Source organism: Acomys russatus, chromosome 2 (assembly GCF_903995435.1).
Source record: "Acomys russatus chromosome 2, mAcoRus1.1, whole genome shotgun sequence".
Lineage (NCBI taxonomy): Eukaryota > Metazoa > Chordata > Mammalia > Rodentia > Muridae > Acomys > Acomys russatus.
The window spans coordinates 44,383,828-44,402,946 of record NC_067138.1 but is presented as its reverse complement, the minus strand read 5'-3'; the positions used below and the strand labels follow the sequence as shown (position 1 = coordinate 44,402,946).

The window sequence follows — 19,119 nt, the reverse complement described above, 5'->3', positions numbered from 1 at the left end:
TGTTGACTTGTTTCAAAAAGCACTTGTGGAGAATGTTGCAGGAGACACATTTTACTTTAGGGGAACACAAGCAAGCCCAGATGGTGAAATTTTTGTGGCCTTTGGTATGTGGAACAGAAAGCTCTTTGCTATTTTTTTTTAAGTAAGGGAAGTAGAATTAGCCACAGTAGTAACTCAGAGTTCCTGGATTTTTATTACTAAGTTTGAACATATCTGATTATTAATTTTGATTGCCAGTTTGATGGAATTTGGAATCACCATGAAAACAAACTTCTGGTATATCTGTAAGGGATTTTTCTAGATGAGGTTAACTGAGGTGGCACAACTGTATGGACAGGTGTCTTTTTTGCACACAATTGAGAATAGGAGCTGAGCAGAACTATTTGTCTCTGGTTCCTGACTGAATGTACAATGTGATCAGCTGCCTCTTGCCCCTGACACCATGCTGGACTGTATCCATCTGAACTGTAAGACAATTCTTTCCTTAAGTTGTTTATGTCAGATATTTTATCACAGCTTTTTCTTGTGATGAGAGCAGCTGTCTTCTCACATTCCTGGGACTTCAGATAGAAGTCTGAGCAGAGATTGCAATTTTGGCTTATAGGATCTAGTATGTATATATTTGCAAATCACTGTGGGAGAAAAGGTTGAGTTACAGAGATGGAAAAGAACACACAGGGAGAAATGGAGGAAATGAGTGGCCATGGTGCTGACAGCTTTCTTCTGCAAGTGGAGATCTCCATGAGTTTTTAAAGGAAAGTCTTTAGCTTGGAGCAGAACCAGGCCCATCAGGGAACAATAGTCATCCAGAGATTAAAGTAATGACCTAGTGGGTCTCAGGTGAGGGTGACAATGTAGCATTGTTTTATGATATTATTAAATTGGAAGAGTTTAGAGAAAAGAGAGAGTAGCCTACAGGTAGGGAGGAGGGATGGAAAGTGTAGAGACATGACTTCAGAACTGATTGTTGAGCAGATGTGTGACTTCCCTTGTGTAGATGACCACCAGGGTCCTGAGAGAATGACTCTGTTTCCTAAAAGGGATTAAGAAAGTAGTGCCTTCATGGAGAGCTAAGTTTTGTTTCTTAGACAAGTGAATGAACACTTACAGATGAGGTGAAGTCTGGAAGATGTTTCTAATGATGGATGGTGAACTGCAAAGGGCACACTGAAGAACTCCTACAAATATATATGACGGGATCTGGGAAACACACACACACACACACACACACACACACACACACACACACACGATCAATGCAAAGTCTCCCAGAGGTGAGAAACAGAAAGACAAGTGAGGGATGACTGGGGATCAGGTCAATCCAGAATGACCACAGTGAAAGAAAAATGTGAGTTTAAGGATCTCATACACATAAAATGTGCTTTGCTGAGGGCAGAGTGTGTACACTTCAGGAGCTACACTTTATCCCTCAGCAACCCCAGAGAAATGCCCATCTCTACATCTTGGAGTTAGGATAACAGATGCTTCTGTGCCTGGTTTGTTTTCTCTGGGGACCTATCTCAGGCGCTCTTGTTTCCCAGGCAAGACTTTACTGATCATGCTGTCTCCCCAGATCCTAGTCAACGGTGTTCCCCAGAGGAAATATCTTTGTTATTTTAAGTGTGCATGTGTGTGTGTGTGTGTGTGTGTGTGTGTGTGTGTGTGTATGAATGCAGATGGCTCCAGAGATTGTAAGAGATGTCTAATCCCATATTAGTTATTTCCTCTGGCTGTGGTAAATTTGTATGAGGAGTTTATTTTGGCCTTTGGTTTCAGAGGAATCGGAGTTCAGCATGGCAGAGAAGCTTGGCAGTGATTGTAGGCATGATAGCAGTAGCACAGAGATAAGAGCTCAGACCTTGAACTTTAAGCACAAGTCAGAGAGAGAGAGAGAGAGAGAGAGAGAGAGAGAGAGAGAGAGAGAGAGAGAGAGACAGAGAGAGAGAGAGAGACAGAGAGAGACAGAGACAGAGAGAGAGAGAGAGACAGAGAGACAGAGACAGAGACAGAGAGACAGAGACAGAGACAGAGACACAGAGAGAGACACAGAGAGACAAAGACAGATACACAGACAGACAGACAGACACAGAGAGAAAATGAACCGGAAGTGGTATAAGCCTTCTTTTATTTTCAAAGCCTGTCCCCAACAACATACTTCTTCCAGCAAAGACACAATTCCCTCTTCAAACAGTGTCACCAACTGGGGACCAAGTATTCAAATACAGAAGCCTATGAGGGACACTTCTCATTGAGACCACCACAGATTTCCCTAGGGTTGAACTTATAGGCACTTGTAAGCTAGTGATGTGGGTGCTGGGGACTGATCTTAGGTCTCTGAAAGAGCAGTATGTACTCCTAACAACTGAGCAATCTCCTTAGAATCCAGTCAATGTATAACAATAGAGAATTGTTCTTGACATTTATTATCCCATAAGATGTAAGTTAAAATTCTTTTAACATTTCTATATATTACAGTCTTCTGTCTGCCAAGGGTCTATCTTTTCTTTGCTGGGATGCCTTTTTTTGGGAAGGAACTGTTTATTTACTCTTTACATAGGGGTCTCACTAGACCCTGGAACTTAATGTGTCAACCAAGTTGATCTCATCTTGTGTAGGCCCTCCTGCTTCTGCCTCTTGTATGCTGAGATTACAAGTATATATATATATATATATATATATATATATATATATATATATATATATATATATATATATATATCCCCATCTTATATTTTTAATCTATTTATTTATTCTTAGAAGTGACTCAACTAAATGCATTAAATAGAGATATGGGTCATCCAAGAACATGAGATTATAAGTATTAATAGAATGGGCAGTTTTTGTGTTTAGTTTCTTTCATAAGCACTTCAAGGGTCATTTATGTAGCAGCATGGATCTATAATTCATTCTTTTTCATGATAGCATAGTGTTTCACCATATACATTTATAATGGCTTTATTTATTCCATTCATTATTTGATAGACATTTAGTTGCTTCAATCTTGTAGTTATTATGAGTACTGCATGTGGACAATTTTATTTGAATATCTGTTTTCAACGCTTTTGCTCATATAACCAAAGTAACATTTTTGGGCTATATAGTAATGCTATACAAATGTTGTTTTTTGTCTTTATTATATTCATGACTCAAGTTAAATGACTTTTGTTGGTTTTCATTCATATGTCCATAATAACAACTTCTGTTTTAAACTTTGAATTGGTATTTGTACCAAAAAGTCCAAAAATATGGAATGCTTCATAAATTCACATGTCATCCTTGTGCAAGGAGCAAGCAAGTCTTCTCTGTATCTTTCCTTAAGCATCATTTGGAGTGCTGATATTTGTGTGTCTTTTTTTTTTCTTTTGGAGAAAAGTCTACTAAATATTTTTATCTTTTACAAACTGATATTTGTTTACTGTGGAGTTGAAAACATTTTTGTGTCCTCTGGATATGACTTACAAACTCTTTCTCCCATTGTAATGGTTTTATTTTTATTTTTTCCATCTGTCACAAATGCTTTGTTTTCTTGATGGATACCAGCACAAATGTCTTCTTTAATCTCCAGGTAACAATTTGTGTGTGTGTGTGTGTGTGTGTGTGTGTGTGTGTGTGTGTTTTATATGGTTTCAGCTACTCTAGTTTCATTTGGCTGCTGTTTCGATGTCATACCCATTTGAGTACTACTTTGATGACATATCCGTTTCCATCTTTTTGCCTTCAGACTAGTGACTGTTACAGATCTGTACATGCACCTCTTGTGAAGAATATTAGCTAAAGCACTTGCAATAAGTCCACTATTTCAATATCTAATTCTGATTGACTGGTAAGTTTAATTAATTTACATGGATGTGGATAATGATAAGGTAAGAATGTTATCTTTAATTTTTCAACTTAAAACATATCTTTGATGTTTGTGTCCTTTTTCTCCAAATGTTCTTAAGAACATCTAATATTACACTGTATACACAGATGGATGCTTATAAACCATATAAGTGTTAGTTTTGTCTGGGCTTAATCACTGGCATTTGGAGGCATGGAACACATTTTGTGCACTGTTTTATATGAAATAACCTGGCAACATTGACACACTGTACTGTCAATAGATACACAAAGATAAATTCAGAGGTGGAGAAATTATTTAAAGAAAGGCTGTGATTGACTTTTCTCTTAAGAAATGCTTAAACATCTTAATGTTTTCACGCTGCTGGTAACCGCAGCAGGTGATAAGATGCTTCCATCACTTCTATGAGAAACCATCCGAGTACAGGAAGCAGTAGTGCGTGTGATGCTGTGAACTCCTGACCCCTCTCCACATCAGCTCCCACATTGCATCTCTCACTGCACAGGGGAAGAAATTGCTACCTGGCAAATATTGAGTTGCTCAGCTGGTTACTGAAATTTTTAGCTGTTACAGAAAGATGTTTACAGGACTAGCTTGTCACTAACATGCTGTATAGATATCCCTGATTACATTGTCAAAGAACAGACATCACAGTTTCAGTGGGAAACATTTTGACATTTACATCTGATGTTTTGCAATCATCTAAATGGAAAACACGTGTGGAAAATGGTACAGTGCCTTTAGCATTGCATTTGTTGCCTGTTTCAGGATGGTTTTCAACTGAAATCAATGGACCTTTTAGGTTAAGCTTTATAACTCCTGAATTCATTTTCAATATAATTTAAAAGTCTGCATCCTTTTCTTTTAGATGGGGATGTTGTGCCAGTTGACTTTTATTATTAATTTTGCATAAAGTAGAGTTATCTGGTCAGAGGGAGGCTCAGGTGAGAAATTGCTTCTTTCAGACTGGCCCATGGGCATGTCTCTGGAAATTTTCTTAATTAAAATTGACATGGGAGGGTCTGCATATTGCAGGTGGTACTTCCCCTAAGAAGGTGGTCCTGGGTTGTATAAGAAAGCTGTCTGAGCAAACCACGAGGCACAATCCGGTAAGTGGCATTCCTTCATGGTTTCTTCTTCAGTTTATCTTTCCAGGTTCCTACCTTGAGCCTCTGCCCTGGCTTCTTTTTTTTTTTTTTTTTTTTTTTTTTTTTTTTTTTTTTTGTGAATTGTAATTTGTAAGGCAAAACAAACCCCAGAGAGAGCTATTGATCTATCAAGGTGTGTCCACTTCTGCCAGCTTGCCTATACATCACAAAGCTTTTATATCATTCTTAAAATAGTGCCACCAGCTGGGGTCCAAGTATTTAAACTTATGAACCTCTAAGGGACACTTCATACTCAAATTGTAACGATTTCCTGAAGACATATTAACTCCTTTGCCTGTGAAAAAAAAAGAAAACCTCTGAGTTTTCTAAATCCCTTAAGAATTTGTCTGACTTAAAATTCATGTTTTAGATTTGCTATGTCATGTAAAATTCAAAGCTGTTTTTGATATTTTCAGTATTAATAATAATAAAAGAACTATTACCATCTTTAGTTCTTCTTAGCCTTTTCTGTGATGAGAACATCCAGGGAAATTTTGATGCATCAGTTATCACAGTGTTCCTTCCCATCAATCAAGCTAATAGATCTATTATAAGTAGTTTAAGGAAATCAATGAGCAGAAACAGAATCTTGGCCGTTTTTATGTTTGACATTTTCCTACTTGCATTCTTGTTTGGTTTAAAGTTAAATAAGTCATGAAGGGCTCCTTTCTGACTTAGTGAGTTATAAAAAAAAGAAATACATGAAGTTTGGACAGGAGCCACATTAGGGATATGGGAGAGTTGTAGTAGCAATTGTATACACATATAAAATTATAAACAATACAGAAAAAAAAAAAGCTAATGCACCTTGTTTTTCCTGTCCTAGGTCTAGCATGTATTTTCAAGTCCTTCATTACAGAACGAAGGGAGAAAAGCACACTGCTGGAGGTTAGGGTAGAAGGAGCATGCATGTGGACAGTTTTCTGTTTGTGGTGAAGGTTCAGCGTTTTCTCTTTGTATCCTTCCCTTGGCCCACACTGTTGTTAAATACAGCAAGATTAATCTAAGAGAAGCAAATTGTGAGGTTGAATGCTGGAGCAGTGAGGTAGTACTTAGAAAGATTTCTGAGATCCTTCTTGTAAATAATATGTATGGATTTTAAACCAAGCAGACAGCAAATGCTTTATGGTCTGGGTCGTTGAATAGTACAGACACAAAAATGCATCCAGAAATGAACACCTAATTCCTGAGACATGTGGAAATGTGTTTCTACTAGTCTTCACCAATTTGTTTATGAGCATACCTATTCCTCATTCATGTTTAAATTCTAATATAATTCCCAGTAACAGAAAACAGTTCAGTATTTGTTGTATTTCAAGTTGTAAAGCACTGATGGCAACAGGTCCTAAGAAACTTTCCAAGTGTTCGAACATTGCACATTCTGTTTATACTGGTAAATTTTTGGATAGAAACATTAAAATGTTCTTGTTACATCATTCAAACACACACCCTAGGCTCAACTGTAGGACTGAGGTCAATTTATGGGACTCGGTTCTCTCCTTCTACAATGTGAGTCCTTAGATTGGCGTTAGGGAGTCAGGCTTATTTTTAAGTGCTTGACCTGTTTATCTACCCCACTGTCTTTCTGTTTGTTTCTTTAATTGTTTTTGCCAAATCAACACAAGCTGGGGTCACCTGGGAAGAGAAAGCCTCAACAGATAAAACTTAAATCAGATTGGCCTGTAGGCAAGTTTGTGGGAAATTTTCTTGATTAATAGCTGATGTGAGCAGGCCCAGCTCACTATGTTGAACATCACCCCTGGGTAGGTGGTCCTGAGCTGTGTATAAAAGCAGGTTGAGCAAATAAGGGAGAGAAAGCAGTAAGCAGTTTTCCTGTATGGTCTGTGCTTCAGTTCCTGCCTCTAGGTTCCTATTTTGAGTTCTTGCTATGACTTCTCTCTCTCTCTCTCTCTTTCTCTCTCTCTCTCTCTCTCTCTCTCTCTCTCTCTCTCTCTCTCTCTCTGTAAGCAACAATTTAAAAATTATTTACTTCTTTTTTAACATATACATTTATATTATTACACTTATATAGTATAAACTACCTATAGCAAGAAGAACCATGGCACAATCAGGAATTATATTCATGTTACATTCTTAGTGTCTTGGCTATTTGTATTTGATAGCCTTTAAGAAAACATCTTTCAAGAGATCCAAGATGGTGGCGAGCAGTGTGGACTGTGTTTGGAAGCTCCAGTGAACAACTCAGAGAATTGCACAGATTTCTGAGCCAGGAACACCGAGGTCCCCACACCACGGCAGCAGGAGTGCTCCACGGTTCGGAGGGACCAGGGTGCAGAGGACCTGTGTGCCCCTGCACATGGGAGGAGGGCGGATTTTCTCGGATCAGAGCAGCAGTGGCAGAGGCAACAGCAGCAGCAGCGTCAGCAGTGGCACCACCGTCAGCAGCAGCGGTGGCTGAGGTTTCCAGTTCAGAGCCTTCCGGTGGAAGCGATTGGTGTGGTGGCCAGTGGGAGTTGCTACAGGAGAGGGGACTCTGGGCAGGATTTGGGTCACACAGTGCCATGAGACCCAAACTGGACTCGGCAGACATTTCAGCCCCAGAGTCCCAAGTTCAGCTCAGTGTGCAGTGCCGTAAAGACGCTGGCTCAGCTCAGCAAGCAATTCTGCCTGAGGCACTAGCTCAGACCAGCCACAGCTCCCCTGCTGTGAAGCAGCCTGGGTGGAGCGCTCAGTTCCACTTGAAGCGCTAGCTCAGCTCAGCGGGCAGTTCTGGGGTGCTGATGCAGGCTGAGGTCAGCACGCAGATTCATCCCAGAGTTCCTAGCTGGACTTGCTGGGCAGATTGGGCCTAGAGACTCTAGCTGAGCTTTGCGCACAGGCTCAGTGGCCCTAAGACTCTGGCTGGACTATTCACGCAATTTAGGCCCAGAGTCCCAGGCTGAATTCAGCACTCAGTGTGGGTCCAGAGTCCCTGGCTGAGCATGGTGCACAATTCCTCCCTGGAAACTCGGGTGGAGCTTGGCATGCAGTTTGGGGCCAGAGTCCCTAACTGTGCTTGGCAGACAGATTGGGCCCAGGGACTCTAGCTGAGCTTTAGGTACAGTCCCAGCTCTAAGACTCTGGTTGGACACAGTGTGCAGTTTGAATCCAGAATTCCTGGCTGAGCTTGGCAGACAGTTCAGGCCCTGAGTCAATAACTGACCACAGCACGCACTTTGGGCCAAAAGCCCCTAGCTGAGCTTGGTGCGCAAGCACAGCCCAAAAATTCTGGCTGGACCCTGTGTGCATTTTGGGCCCAGAATCCCTAGCTGAGCTCGGCAGACAGTTCAGGCCCTAAGGATCTAGCTGAGTTCGGCCTGTGGTTCAGGCCCAATGTTCCTGGATGGACTTGGTAGGGGACCCAGAAGGCTGTGGATACCTTGGCCTGACCCAATGCTCCTTCAGAGACCCAGAATGATTGCAGGATCCACAGCACAGGCGAGCTGAGGATCACTGGCTGTGAGGGACCAAAATGACAGGGCTAACCTCCTACCATCCACACCAGTGAAGCATTAGAGCTTCCAGCCTAGGGAAATCATTAGAAAACAAGTGAATCTATCATCAGACTCCCTCCACCCAACTCTGGAAGCTACCCTACAAAAACAGAGATGGCAAGATGCCTAAAGGACAGCGTAAAAGCATAGGCAAAAAACCCCAAAACAACATGGCGTCTCCAGTTTCCAGCTATCCCAAAGAAAACAACCCAGAGAACTCAAACACAACAGAAATACAAGAAAATGTCGTCAAATCCTTAGTAATGAGGATGATAATGGAGGAAACAAATAAAATTCATAATCAAATGTAGGAAGACGCAGCCAAACAGGTCAGAGACATAAAAGAAGCACATAGAGTGGAACTGGAAACATTTCAGGAAAATGCAAACAACCAGATGAAAAAAATAAATAAAACGGTTCAAGCTCTGAAGACCTATAAAGAGGCAATGGAAGAAACTCAGGAATATACAAACAATCAGATGAAAGAAATAAAAAAATCAGTTCAAGACCTGAAAATGAAAATGGATTCAGTGATAAACACACAAACAGAAGAAAAACGAGAACGTGAGACTTCAGAGGTGAAGGCAAGCAACACAGAGGTGAGCTATTCTAACATAATCCAAGAGATGGAAGAACAAATCTCAGGTCTAGAAGATACAATCACAGATCTTGAAGCAACCATTACAGAAAATGTCAAATCTGGAAAACTCCTGACACAAAACATCCAAGAAATTAAGGACACCATGAAAAGAAGAAATCTGAGGATAATAGGCATTGAAGAAAGAGAAGATATCAGACTCCAAGGCCCAGAAACTATTCTCAAAATCATAGAAGAAAATTTCCCCAATCTAAAGAAAGAGATGCCTATAAACATACAAGAGGCCTACAGAACACCAAATAGAATTGACCAGAAAAGAAAAACTGCCCATCACATAATAATCAAAACACAAAAATACAGAACAAAGAAAAAATATTAAAAGCTGCAAGGGAAAAGGGCCAAATAACATTTAATGGCAAACCTATCAGAATTACACCCGACTTCTCAGCAGAGACCATAAAAGCCAGAAGGGCCTGGACAGAGATCCTGCAAACCCTAAGAGACCACAGATGCCAGGCCAGACTACTTTACCCAACAAAACTATCAATAACCATTGATGGAGAAAACAAAATATTCCATGACAAAAACATATTCAAACAGTACCTAGCCACAAATCCAGCTTTACAGAAGGTACTAGGAAAAAAAAAAAAAAAAAAAAAAAAAAAAAAAAAAAACTCCATCCCAAACGGTCAAGCAACGACCAAAACTACTCAGGAAATAGATAACTATCCCATGGCAAAAACACAACTACACAAACGCTCGACTGGAAACAACATCAAAATTAAGACTCTTAACAGTCACTGGTCATTAATATCTCTCAACATCAATGGTCTCAATTCTCCAATAAAAAGACACAGACTAACTGAATGGGTGCATAAACAAGACCCAACATTCTTCTGCATTCAAGAAACACATCTCACCCATAACGATAGGCATTGCCTCAGGGTAAAAGGTTGGAAAAAATATTCCAAGCAAATGGTCACAAGAAGCAAACAGGCATAGCCATTTTAGTATCGAACAAAATAGATTTCCAACCAAAATTAATCAAAAGGGATGAGGAAGGACACTTCATACTCATCCAAGGTAAAGTCAACCAAGATGACATCACAATTCTGAACATCTATGCTCCCAATACAAGGGCAGCCACATTTGTAAAAGATCTCCTTAAAAAGCTTAAACCACACATCGATTCCCACACAATAATAGTGGGGGACTTCAACACCCCACTCTCACTGAAGGATAAGTCATTGAAACAGAAACCAAACCGAGAAATAACATCATTAACCAATGCCATGGGTCAAATGGATCTAACAGATATCTATAGAACCTTTCACCCAAACAAGAAAGAATACACCTTCTTCTCTGCACCCCATGGAACCTTCTCCAAAATTGATCACATCGTAGGTCACAAAGCAAGCCTCAACAGATTCAAGAGGATTGAAATAATACCTTGTATCCTATCAGATCACCATGCTCTTAGGCTGCAATTCAACAACAACAGAAATGGAACAACACGTACATAGAAACTAAACAACTCTCTGCTAAATGACACCTGGGTCAGGGAAGAAATAAAGAAAGAAATCAAGGAGTTTCTGAAATTCAATGAAAATGAAGAAACAACATACCCAAATTTGTGGGATACATTGAAAGCAGTACTAAGAGGAAAATTCATAGCACTAAGTGCCTTTAAAAAGAAATTGGAAACATCACACATAAGCATTTTAATGACAAAACTGGAAGCTGTAGAAAAAAAAAGAAACAGAAACACCAAAAAGGAGTAGATGTCTGGAAATAATCAAACTCAGGGCCGAAATTAACAAATTAGAAACTAAGAAAACAGTCCAAAGAATCAACAATACGAAGAGCTGGTTCTTTGTGAAAATCAACAAGATAGACAGATCGTTAGCAAAACTAACTAAAAGGTAGAGAGACAGTATTGAAATCAACAAAATCAGAAATGAAAAGGGAGGTGTAACAACAGACACTGAAGAAATACAAAGAATCATAAGATCCTACTTTGAAGGCATATATGCCACAAAATTTGAAAATCTAAGGGAAATGGACGATTTTCTTGATCAAGTTCACTTGCCAAAGTTGAGTGAAGAACAGATAAACAAGCTAAATAGTCCCATTTCCCCTAAAGAAATAAAAGCAATCATTGATATTCTCCCAACCAAAAGGAGCCCAGGGCCAGATGGTTTCAGTGTAGAATTCTACCAGACCTTCAATGGCGAGCTAATACTGATACTCTTCAAGCTACTTCAAAAGATAGAAATGGATGGAATATTACCAAATTCATTTTATGAGGCCATAGTCACATTGATACCTAAACCTCACAAAGACTCAACAAAGAAAGAGAATTTCAGACTGATTTCTCCTATGAACATCGATGCAAAAATACTAAATAAAATACTTGCAAAACGAATACAGGAACACATCAAAGATATCATTCATCATGACTAGGTAGGCTTCATTCCAGGCATGCAGGGATGGTTTAATATATGGAAATCCGTCAATGCAATCCACCATATAAATAAACTGAAAATTAAAAACCACATGATTGTCTCTTTAGATGCAGAGAAAGCATTTGATAAAATTCAACAGCCATTCATGATTAAAGTTTTAGAGAGATCGGGGATACAAGGCACTTTCCTCAACATAATAAAGGCTATATACAGCAAGCCAATAGCCAAAATCAAAGTAAATGGTGAAATGCTCAAGGAAATTCCTCTAAAATCGGGAACAAGGCAAGGCTGCCCACTCTCTCTATATCTCTTCAATATAGTGCTTGAAGTTCTAGCCAGAGCAATAAGACAACAAAAGGAGAACAAGGGTATCCAAATGGGAAAGGAGGAAGTCAAATTATCCCTATTTGCAGATGATATGATAGTGTACATAAGTGATCCTCAAAATTTCACCAGAGAACTTCTCCAGCTGAAAAACACCTTCAGCAAATTGGCTGGATACAAAATTAACTCAAAAAAGTCTGTAGCCTTCCTATACACAAATGACAAGCTTGCAGAGGAAGAAATTAGGAAAACCACATCCTTCACATTAGCCACAAGCAATATAAAATATTTAGGAGTTACTCTAACTAAGCAAGTGAAGGACTTGTTTGAAAAAAATTTCAAAACTCTGAAGAAAGAGATTGAAGATGATCTGAGAAAATGGAATGATCTTCCTTGCTCATGGATTGGGAGAATTAACATAGTAAAAATGGCCATCCTACCAAAAGCAATCTACAGATTCAATGCAATCCCTATCAAAATACCTACACAATTTTTAAAGACATTGAAAATTCAATTCTGAGCTTCATATGGAAAAACAAAAAACCCAGAATAGCTAAAACAATCTTGTACAATAAAAGGTGCTCCGGAGGAATCTCCATACCTGATCTCAAACTGTACTATAAAGCAATAGTAATTAAAACAGCATGGTACTGGCACAGCAACAGGCTGGTTGATCAGTGGAATCGAATCGAAGACCCAGATATGAATCCACACACATATGGTCACTTGATTTTTGACAAAGAAGCCAAATCCATTCAATGGAAAAAGGATAGCATCGTCAACATATGGTGGTGGTCTAACTGGATGTCTATGTGTAAAAAAATGCAACTGGACCCATATTTGTCACCATGTACAAAACTCAAATCCAAGTGGATTAAAGACCTCAACATAAAACCAGAAACACTAAGTCAGTTAGAAGAAAAAGTGAGGAAGAGCCTGGAACATATTGGCACAGGAGACAACTTCCTGAACAGAACACCAACGGCCCAGGCCTTAATGTCAACCATTAATCTATGGGACCTCATGATGCTGAGGAGCTTCTGTAAGGCAGGAGACACTGTCAAGAGAAAAAGCGACAGCCTACAGACTGGGAAAAGATCTTCACCAACTCTACATCCGATAAAGGTCTAATATCCAAAATATATAAAGAACTCAAGAAATTAAACATCACCAAACCAAATAACCCAATTGAGAAATGGGGCTTGGAACTAAACAGAGAATTCTCATCAGAGGAATATCAAATGGCTGAGAAACACTTAAAGAAATGCTCAACCTCCTTAGTCATCAGGGAAATGCAAATCAAAACAACTCTGAGATTCCATCTTACACCCATCAGAATGGCTAAGATCAAAAATTCAAGCGACACCACATGCTGGCAAGGATGTGGGGAGAGAGGAACACTCCTTCATTGCTGGTGGGAATGCAAACTAGTACAGCCACTTTGGAAATCTATCTGGCGCTATCTCATAAAGCTGAGAATAGGGCTTCCTCAAGACCCAGCTATTCCACTCCTTGGAATATACCCAGAAGATGCTCCAGCACACAACAAGAAAATTTGCTCAACCATGTTCATAGCAGCCTTATTCATAATAGCCAGAACATGGAAACAGCCTAAGTGTCCCTCAGTAGAAGAATGGATAAAGAAACTGTGGTACATATACACTATGGAATACTACTCAGCTATTAAAAACAAGGAATTCCCGAAATTTGTGGACAAATGGATGGAGCTAGAAATGATCATAATGAGTGAATTAACCCAGAAGCACTCAAATGGTATATACTCACTTATATCTGCATACTAGCCAAAGGGGCATGTCCCATGAAAGCCTTCACTTAACAGGAAACTGGGACAGAGGGGAGGACATCCTACTGGGAGTCTAGATGAGGGAAGCATGGGAGAATAGCAAAGTAGAAGGATCCAGAGGGTCCTAGAAACCTACAAGTAGAACATTATGATAGGTAGATTTGGGTTCAGGGGTCCCGATCAAACTGAGGCACCAGTCAAAAACAATACAGGTGTTAAACTTAAACCCCTACCCAGATCTAGCCAATGGGAAGAACATTCTCCACAGTTGAGTGGAGAGTGGGGTTTCACACAAACTCTGGTGCCTCATGTTTGACCATGTCCCCTGGAGGGGGAGACCTGGTGGCACTCAGAGGAAGGTTAGCAGGTTACCAAGAAGAGACTCGAAACCCTATGAGCATATACAGGGGGAGGAAATTCCCCCCAGGAACAGTCATAAGGGAGGGGAATAAGGGGAAAATGGGGGGGAGGGAAGAATGGGAGGATACAGGGATGGGATAACCATTGAGATGTAACAAGAATAAATTAAGAAAAAATTAGAAAAAAAGAAAACATCTTTCATATCTTGGTGCATCTAAAATTCTGAATGTAGATCAATCTCCATCACATCTTGCCCTTATCAACTTAATACCTCTATCTATACCTAAAATCATCTTAACTGCTAGACAACTAAGCTTCCTTGTGAAACTAAGCTACTTGGTCTTCAACTCCATCAGGGACTTGATTACCTGAGTATGCCTGGTGTGCAGGTTAGTAGCTTTTCAAGTGAGAAGATGAGAGAGACAGATTGTCACCTGTATAGGCACCCAAAACTCTCTATTACATTGGAGCATCATTTTCAGCCTTCTGGCCCTATATATCTGACAGACATATTTGTGAGACAGAAACTATTGAGGACTTGCTTACCCTGTCTTGGCAGAGTATGACCATTGACTTTGCCTGCATCCAAGCTTGCCCTTTTTTAGGCAGAATTCTGTCTGTGGCAAAAAATGAAGACAGTTTGCCCAGTGGCTTGCTTGCACATTTGAAGCCATCTCCATAAAGAGGTTCTTTGATGCTCATCATCCTCTTTGAGGTGGGCTGGGTGTTGCCAGGAGTTAACTTGTCTCATTGTCAGTCAATCTTTAAAATAACAAAAACTTTTTCTTCCATGTATTTTATTTGTTTTTTCCTTTTTTAAAAATTAATTCATCGTATTACATCTCAATAGTTATCCCATCCTTTTTATCCTCCCATTCATCCCTCCCTCCTGCTTTTCCCCTACTCCCCTCCTTATAACTGTGACTGTGGGGGACCTCCTCTCCCTGAATATACTCATAGATTAAAAACATTTTTTAATGCCATATTCTGTATGTCTCTGAGGTTTCTGAAGACCTTATCTAACTATTCTACCTTATCTTTCTATAGAATTATATCTATCTGCTGCACCCAATATGTATATTCTTGTGATAAAAGTAGACTAGCAATTCATATGGCCATGACTTGATTAACAATTAACTTGTGTAACTTATTCATCCTAAACAACCTATAATTGCACTTTCAAAGTATCTTAAAAGTACTCTCTTTACAGTGAGGTCCTAACTTATTCCATTTAAAAAATTGGATTCATTGAACTTAGGTTATTGTTGTTTTGAGGTGCAATAATAATGAAATAAAGTTAGGTTTTCCTCAAAGAATAATTTAAAAATAATTTAAAAATTTAGCTATCAAGCTAGCAAATCATAAATATGCAAATATTTTTGGTGAAATCTTAACCATATATCAGAACATGGAGCTTTGAAATTGTTCTGCATAAAAAAACCACATAATAAATGCACAAATGACCTCTGTAGTCCTTATGTCACACAGTCATTTTTAATTTTGTTACTAACAATAAAACACTTTTATGTCCAAGTAGATAATATTGATTGATTACTCAGAGATAATAATAAAATTTTCTCTGCCATAATCTCACAGCACTGGAAGCAAGTACATTGAATGAACAGTAACAATCTCTAAATAAATTATTATGGATTTTCAGCCTCAGAATAGATCAGAAATTCATTTTTCTTCTAAATCTCTCTATGAGTGTATATGTGATATTGCCCAAATTTTCTTTCTGTTTCTACCTATAGTTGTATCAATTTATGTATCTATCTTCCTGTCTTCTGTATATGGATAAGAGAATTAATTTCTATTTTGGGGATTTTGTACTAATTCAACAGTTAAGTTTTACATTAAATAATATTTGATTCAGTCTGATAATATTTATTACATAGAAAAGTGAAGAAAAATTGACCTTTCTTTTTTTCCTCAGAGCATATTTCTCTTTTTAATCCATCACAAAGTACTTTAGAATCTCGCAGGAGTCAGCCCTGAATTACCTACCCATGCTGATTGTACCAATAGTTAAGTAGAAAGCATTAAGAGAGCAATTTGACAGCTGTGGCAGATAGGCTGCCACAAGAACAGCCTAGGCTCCTCAAGTGAGTTCTGGGGCCAGCCACAGCTGATGGGAACATGTGGTAAGCCCTGCCTTACAAAAGCAAATTTATGAACTCAACATGAATCATGCTTTAAGTAACAATACTAGCCCTGGCACACAGGCTTTGCAGGTGAAGGTTCTTGCCATCAAGCCTGGCAACCTGAATTTTATTCCCAGTACCCATACAGTGGAAGAAGAGCACTGATTCCCACAGGCTGCCCTCTGACCTCCACATATAAGCCACAATATACACCAGAGCCTGACCCCGTACAAACTAGCACACAATATGGTACTTTTACTTTTGTGATTTCTGTACATCAGGAGCACAAGAGTAATCCTTTACAAATGGAGCTGATTTTTACCAGAGTAAATGACAAAACCGAAAGCAGTGTCTAACATGTACCCATAGGGCCTTATGCTTCAAACCCAAGCAAGAAATTTGCTAAAATCTCTTTTAACCTTACATCAGATTGTTCTGAGAATTTCCCATCAGCCCTGGTATTGCCCAAGAGGCACTGGTGCTGGCTGATAACATGAGGCAAGAAAGCATTCTCAAATTTTGTGATCTTGCTAGGCTCCACTTTATCAAGATAATCTCTCACACTGCAGAGAAAATAGTCACCTGCTCTTCAATAGCCCTGGAGAGTGCTGTCCTTGTTTTAACAAGATCCTTCAGACATATACGACTACTTAAGAGCTGCTGAGTGGCAGCATCAAGATCAGAAGCAAACTGGGCAAAAGCAGCGACCTCCTGATACTGAGTAAACTCCAGGTTCATAGTATCTGCCATCTGCTTCATGGTCCTGGTCTGAACAGCAGTCCTGACATGCAACACAGACAAACCCATGTTAATGGCAAGGGGCATGCCTTTCTAGAACAATCCTGTCCCCAAGATTTGTCTGTCAGTGACAGAAATAACATTCACTGGAATGCAGTAAGCAAACACATCACCAGCCTGTGTTTTTATGACTGGTAAGACAGTCAAAGAGCTACCACTAAAGAACAGTTTATCTTGGCTGTTCTCTCCAGCAGTGCCAGTCTTCTGTAGTTGAGTATTGCAGGCTCTGGATGACTGGCACAAAATGAAGCTTCTCTCTTAGTCTGAAACACAAAGAGCTATTCCAGATGTAAGTGTGCACTACTGGTCAGCAGACAGGCAAAGCTATGTAACACATCTTAGGCTCAGATATAAATAGCTTGAGCTGAAAATATTTTTAGTCAAGTACATGTTATTATATTATTGATAATGAGTGGTTTAAGATAATCTAATACTTATTTGACTTGATCTTTTAAAATATTTATCTTTATTTTTAAATTATGTTTTACATGTACTTATCTCTGTATGAGTATGAGCACATGATTTGAGTGCTGATGAAGGTCAGAAGAGGGCATAGAATCACCTGGAGCTGGAGTTACAAGAGGTTGTAGACTGTGTAATGTGGATGCTGGGAACTGAACTGGGATTATCTGGAAAAGGAGAAAGTGCTTGTAAGTACTGAACCTTCATCTCTCCAGTCCTTTGACTTAATTTAAAATTATTTATTTATTATTTATTCACTTAACATCCTGATCATAGCCCCCTCCCTCCTCTACTCCCTGTCCCACCCTCCCTTCCTGTTCCCTATTCCTGCTCTCTCATTCCTTGGAAAAGTGGAGCCTCCTTCTACCCATCCCAGCTCATCAAGTGGCACCAGCATCGAGCATATCTTCTTTCCCTGTGGCCTGGAGAGGAAGACCCATTGTGGGGGAGTGATCAAAAGCAAGTAACAGAGTCCATGTCAAAGATAGCATGTGCTCCCCTTACTAAGGGAAAGACATGAAGGTGTCTAATTGCTAAATCTATGTACGGAGCCTAGGTGCAATCTATGCATGGTCCTTGGTTGGTGCTTCAGTCTCCACAAGCTCCACAGTCTCCCTCTGGGCCCAAGCTAGTTGGCTCTGTTGGTCTTTTTGTAGAACTCCTGTCACTTCCAGGCCCTTCTATCCATCCCTCCACCCATTTGTTTTTACAAGACTCATTTCTCTTTGTTCAGGGTTTGGCTGAGAGTCTCCACATCAATTTGGATCCACTGTTGGGTTGTACCCTCCTTGAGGACACCTATATTAGGCTCCTGTCTGCAAGAATAGCAGTGTCATTAATAGTGTCAGGGGTTGACTCTCTCCCATGGGTTGGGCCACAGGTTGGGCCAGGCATCTTCTTTGGGTCTTTGAATAATAGTATGTTTATTCTGTACTTTATAGCTAAAATATGCTTATAAGTGAATAAATGTGTGTCTTTCTGTGTCTGGATTACCTCATTCAGGAGGTTCTTCTCTAGTTCCAAGTATTTGCCTGAAAATTTCATGATTTTCTCATTTTTAATAGCCTAGTAGTGTTCCATTGTGTAGACGTACCACAGTTTCTTTACCCATTCTTCAGTTGAGGGACATCTAGGTTGTTTCCAGATTCTAGATATTATGAATAAAGCTGTTATGAACATAGCTGAGCAAGTGTCCTTGTTGTATGGTAGAGCATCTTTTGGGTATATACCAAGGAGTGATATAGCTGAGTCTTGAAGTAGAGCTATTATGGGTTTTCTGAGAAAGCACCAGACTGATTTCCAAAGTGGTTATACATGTTTGCACCCTTACCAGCAATGGAGGAGTGTTATCATTTCTTCCCATTCTCTCCAGCATGTTCTGTCATGTGAGTTTTTGATCTTAGCCATACTGATAGGTATAAGCGAATATCAAGAGTTGTTTTGATTTGCATTTCCCTGATGACTAAGGATGGTGAACATTTCCTTAACTGCTTCTCAGTCATTAGAGATTCCTTTGTTGAGACTTCTCCATTTAGCCCTGTTCCCCATATTTAATTGGATATCTTATTTGTTGTTGTTTAATTTTGTGATTTCTTTATATATTTTGCATATTATCCCTTTGTCAGATGTAGAATTGGTGAATATCTTTTCTCAATCTGCCATTTTGTTCTATTGATAGTAT

At 39.4% G+C, this 19,119-nt stretch overlaps 2 pseudogenes; both read right to left on the bottom strand.

The window, feature by feature from the left end:
• Positions 1-3,239: 3,239 nt before the first annotated feature.
• LOC127207472 (uncharacterized) lies at positions 3,240-3,338 on the bottom strand (annotated as a pseudogene).
• Positions 3,339-16,551: 13,213 nt separating this feature from the next.
• LOC127198161 (ATP synthase subunit alpha, mitochondrial-like) lies at positions 16,552-18,482 on the bottom strand (annotated as a pseudogene).
• Between the last annotated feature and the right edge of the window lie 637 nt (positions 18,483-19,119).